Genomic DNA, 6,000 nt, shown 5'->3' with positions numbered 1-6,000 from the left:
AAGCGCTAAATCACAACGCTACACAAACCGTAAGGCAAAACCTAGCATGTTTGGTATCGTAGGAATCGGCAACGTTTCAGGAGTCTACTTAGATGAGTTTCGTGAAAATAAGTCGATCACACCCAAAGTTATAAGCATTTGAAAAAAAAAATTCACCACTAGGTGGCGCTGTTTCGAAACTTCTCACACTCCTTCAGGACATCGTGCTGATGACCCATACCAAGTTTCGTAACAATCCGTTCATGCGTTCTTAAAATACAGCATTTTAGCACAAAATTCAAAATGGCCGACAGTCAAAATGGCCGATATGGTAAAATTGGATATCAGTCGACTCGGCATGATGCCCTGAATCTAACGAGACCAATTTTATGATTTTTGGACAAATTGTTTAGAAGTTATAAGCAAAAATAGCCATTTTTCATATCTCCGGACCAGTAGGTGGCGCTGCGCCGAAACGCAGCATGTTGCCTCAGGTCATGCTTGGGATTACATGTACCAAGTTTGGTCTGAATACGATAAACCGTTGCGGAGATACAGCCTTACGACTGTTTTTGCAAGCGCTACGTAAAATTTGTTTGTGCGTTTATCGAAAACGGTTTGACGAATCAATTTGAATTCCATAACTTTTTGTCAGCACTGCCTGAAGATGATCTGGTTCAATTTTCGTGCAAATCGGACAAACCGTCTAGGACGAGTTCGAAAAAGTAGGTTTCTCGAATGATTCAAAATGGCGGCCCTATTTTACTACGGAAAATGAAGTCATAGGATGCAATCGAATCGGCATGAGCTCAGGAATCAGAGGAAAAAATAATTTTGTTGATTGGCCTTACATTTCAAAAGTTATTAGCAAAATAAAAGTGAAACTTTGGACAGTTGGTGGCGCTAGAGGGAATGACTTAGAAACACCAAAATTGGTGTATTTAATGTTGGGACTGTCCTCTATCAGAATGTCAAACCAAAACAACTTTCCCGCAATCGGTACTATGGGCTGCCATAGACGCCAAGTCGGAAGAAAAAAAAGAAGAATAATAATAATAAGAACGGGAACAGATACAATAGGTGCCTCCGCACCTTCGGTGCTTGGCCCCTAATAATAAGAAACGGAACAGATACAATAGGTGCCTCCGCACCTTCGGTGCTTGGCCCCTAATAATAAATATAGCTGCAAGCAGCAATTACCGGGGCCAAGCAGAATAAGACGACAAGACATGCCAACATGTCTGAAAGTGTCAGACCAACTGCAACAATGAGCAATTAAAGACATTTAAAGAGGATTTTAGGCGAAATGGCTGAAAAATCATGTAAAAAGTGATTCAAAATATGATTTAATGGATTGTCACTTTTGACCAAAAGGTGGCGCTGTTACGAAATTGATGTGGTGTGGTCAGAGTAAGGAGACAGTGACACATACAAAGTTTTGTGTCAATATGTCGAGGCATTGCAGATATAAAGCCTGAATAGTCATTTTGGCATCATGCCTCAACTTTGCTGCTGTGCTATACAAAAACGGTTTCATCAATCGACACGAAATCCATAACTTTTTGTCGGCACAGTCTGGAGATGATACGATTCGATTTTGGTGAAAATCGGACAAACGGTCTAGGAGGAGTTCGAAAAAGTAGGTTTTGAATGAAAATCAAGATGGCGGACAGGAAGTTTGGCCAAATAAGGAAAACTTGGTATCTATGTTCTCGGCTTGACCCAAGGAATCTATTAAGACCCGTGGCATTTCAATAGCCAGATTTATTCAAAAGTTATTAGCCTTTTTGGAAATTTTGTTATAACTTTTGACCACTAGGTGGCGCTGTCTTGAAATATTTTGGTTGCCTTCAGGGGATGGTGCTGATGACACAATCTGAGTTTCGTAATATTACACCAATGCATTTGTTTAGTATAGCATTTTATTTCACAAAACTGTATTGAAGTCAATGGGAATTTCATATTTTGTTCAATTATAGCGCCACCAAGAGGCTCAGTCCCACAATTTTTTTTATGTGTCCTCAGAGTGAGCCCATACATATGTGTGTCAATTTTGGTGAAAATATCTCAATTCACTTCGGAGTTATAGACATTTATATGAAAAAACACGAAAAAAATGACTGACACATGACTTTGATTGGAAATTAGTACCCCTAAACATCAATATTTTCGCATTTGGGCATTGGCATATAGCTATCGACCTATGTTTCCAAACTTCTGACGGTGGTTTCGTCTCGATCGGACTAGCGGTTTCAAAGATATAGCCAAATGTTTTTTAAGCGCTAAATCACAACGCTACACAAACCGTAAGGCAAAACCTAGCATGTTTGGTATCGTAGGACTCGGCAACGATTCAGGAGTCTAAAAAGATGAGTTTCGTGAAAATAAGTCGACCACACCCAAAGTTATAAGCATTTGAAAAAAAAAATTCACCACTAGGTGGCGCTGTTTCGAAACTTCTCAGGCTCATTCAGGGCATTGTGCTGATGACCCATACCACGTTTCGTAACAATCCGTTCATGCGTTCATAAAATACAGAATTTTAGCACAAAATTCAAAATGGCCGACAGCCAAAATGACCGATATGGTCAAATTGGATATCAGTCGACTCGGCATGTTGCCCTGAATCTAACGAGACCAATTGTATGATTTTTGGACAAACTGTTCAGAAGTTATAAGCAAAAATAGCCATTTTTCATATCTCCGGACCAGTAGGTGGCGCTGCGCCGAAACACAGCATGTAGCCTCAGGTCATGCTTGTGAGTACAAGTACCAAGTTTGGTCTGAATACGATAAACCGTTGCGGAGATACGGCCTTACGACTGTTTTTGCTAGCGCTACGTAAAATGTATTTGTGCGTTTATTGAAAACGGTTTGACGAATCCATTTGAATTCCATAACTTTTTGTCAGCACTACCTGAAGATGATCTGGTTCAATTTTCGTGCAAATCGGACAAACCGTCTAGGACGAGTTCGAAAAAGTAGCTTTTTTTGAAAATTCAAGATGGCGGCCATATTTTTATGACGGCAAATGACGTCATAGGGTGCAATCGAATCGCCATGAGCTCAGGAATCAGAGGAAAAAAGAATTTCGCTGATTGGCCTTACGGTTCAAAAGTTATTAGCAAAATAAAAGTGAAACTTTGGACAGGTGGTGGCGCTAGAGGGAATGACTTAGAAACACCAAAATTGGTGTATTTAATGTTGAGACGGTCCTCTATCAGAATGTCAAACCAAAACAACTTTCCCGCAATCGGTTCTATGGGCTGCCATAGACTCCCATGGCGGAAGAATAATAATAATAATAATAATAATAATAATAAATATAGCTGCAAGCAGCAATTACCGGGGCCAAGCAGAATAAGACGACAAGACATGCCAACATGTCTGAAAGTGTCAGACCAACTGCAACAATGAGCAATTAAAGACATTTAAAGAGGATTTTAGGCGAAATGGCTGAAAAATCATGTAAAAAGTGATTCAAAATATGATTTAATGGATTGTCACTTTTGACCAAAAGGTGGCGCTGTTACGAAATTGATGTGGTGTGGTCAGAGTAAGGAGACAGTGACACATACAAAGTTTTGTGTCAATATGTCGAGGCATTGCAGATATAAAGCCTGAATAGTCATTTTGGCATCATGCCTCAACTTTGCTGCTGTGCTATACAAAAACGGTTTCATCAATCGACACGAAATCCATAACTTTTTGTCGGCACAGTCTGGAGATGATACGATTCGATTTTGGTGAAAATCGGACAAACGGTCTAGGAGGAGTTAGAAAAAGTAGGTTTTGAATGAAAATCAAGATGGCGGACAGGAAGTTTGGCCAAATAAGGAAAACTTGGTATCTATGTTCTCGGCTTGACCCAAGGAATCTATTAAGACCCGTGGCATTTCAATAGCCAGATTTATTCAAAAGTTATTAGCCTTTTTGGAAATTTTGTTATAACTTTTGACCACTAGGTGGCGCTGTCTTGAAATATTTTGGTTGCCTTCAGGGGATGGTGCTGATGACACAATCTGAGTTTCGTAATATTACACCAATGCATTTGTTTAGTATAGCATTTTATTTCACAAAACTGTATTGAAGTCAATGGGAATTTCATATTTTGTTCAATTATAGCGCCACCAAGAGGCTCAGTCCCACAATTTTTTTTACGTGTCCTCAGAGTGAGCCCATACATATGTGTGTCAATTTTGGTGAAAATATCTCAATTCACTTCGGAGTTATAGACATTTATATGAAAAAACACGAAAAAAATGACTGACACATGACTTTGATTGGAAATTAGTACCCCTAAACATCAATATTTTCGCATTTGGGCATTGGCGTATAGCTATCGACCTATGTTTCCAAACTTCTGACGGTGGTTTCGTCTCGATCGGACTAGCGGTTTCAAAGATATAGCCAAATGTTTTTTAAGCGCTAAATCACAACGCTACACAAACCGTAAGGCAAAACCTAGCATGTTTGGTATCGTAGGACTCGGCAACGATTCAGGAGTCTAAAAAGATGAGTTTCGTGAAAATAAGTCGACCACACCCAAAGTTATAAGCATTTGAAAAAAAAAATTCACCACTAGGTGGCGCTGTTTCGAAACTTCTCAGGCTCATTCAGGGCATTGTGCTGATGACCCATACCACGTTTCGTAACAATCCGTTCATGCGTTCATAAAATACAGAATTTTAGCACAAAATTCAAAATGGCCGACAGCCAAAATGACCGATATGGTCAAATTGGATATCAGTCGACTCGGCATGTTGCCCTGAATCTAACGAGACCAATTGTATGATTTTTGGACAAACTGTTCAGAAGTTATAAGCAAAAATAGCCATTTTTCATATCTCCAGACCAGTAGGTGGCGCTGCGCCGAAACACAGCATGTAGCCTCAGGTCATGCTTGTGAGTACAAGTACCAAGTTTGGTCTGAATACGATAAACCGTTGCGGAGATACGGCCTTACGACTGTTTTTGCTAGCGCTACGTAAAATGTATTTGTGCGTTTATTGAAAACGGTTTGACGAATCCATTTGAATTCCATAACTTTTTGTCAGCACTACCTGAAGATGATCTGGTTCAATTTTCGTGCAAATCGGACAAACCGTCTAGGACGAGTTCGAAAAAGTAGCTTTTTTTGAAAATTCAAGATGGCGGCCATATTTTTATGACGGCAAATGACGTCATAGGGTGCAATCGAATCGCCATGAGCTCAGGAATCAGAGGAAAAAAGAATTTCGCTGATTGGCCTTACGGTTCAAAAGTTATTAGCAAAATAAAAGTGAAACTTTGGACAGGTGGTGGCGCTAGAGGGAATGACTTAGAAACACCAAAATTGGTGTATTTAATGTTGAGACGGTCCTCTATCAGAATGTCAAACCAAAACAACTTTCCCGCAATCGGTTCTATGGGCTGCCATAGACTCCCATGGCGGAAGAATAATAATAATAATAAATATAGCTGCAAGCAGCAATTACCGGGGCCAAGCAGAATAAGACGACAAGACATGCCAACATGTCTGAAAGTGTCAGACCAACTGCAACAATGAGCAATTAAAGACATTTAAAGAGGATTTTAGGCGAAATGGCTGAAAAATCATGTAAAAAGTGATTCAAAATATGATTTAATGGATTGTCACTTTTGACCAAAAGGTGGCGCTGTTACGAAATTGATGTGGTGTGGTCAGAGTAAGGAGACAGTGACACATACAAAGTTTTGTGTCAATATGTCGAGGCATTGCAGATATAAAGCCTGAATAGTCATTTTGGCATCATGCCTCAACTTTGCTGCTGTGCTATACGAAAACGGTTTCATCAATCGACACGAAATCCATAACTTTTTGTCGGCACAGTCTGGAGATGATACGATTCGATTTTGGTGAAAATCGGACAAACGGTCTAGGAGGAGTTCGAAAAAGTAGGTTTTGAATGAAAATCAAGATGGCGGACAGGAAGTTTGGCCAAATAAGGAAAACTTGGTATCTATGTTCTCGGCTTGACCCAATGAATCTATTAAGACCAG

This window comes from Abramis brama (genome assembly GCF_963993115.1).
Source record: "Abramis brama genome assembly, chromosome: 14".
Lineage (NCBI taxonomy): Eukaryota > Metazoa > Chordata > Actinopteri > Cypriniformes > Leuciscidae > Abramis > Abramis brama.
This window is presented reverse-complemented; position numbering follows the sequence as displayed.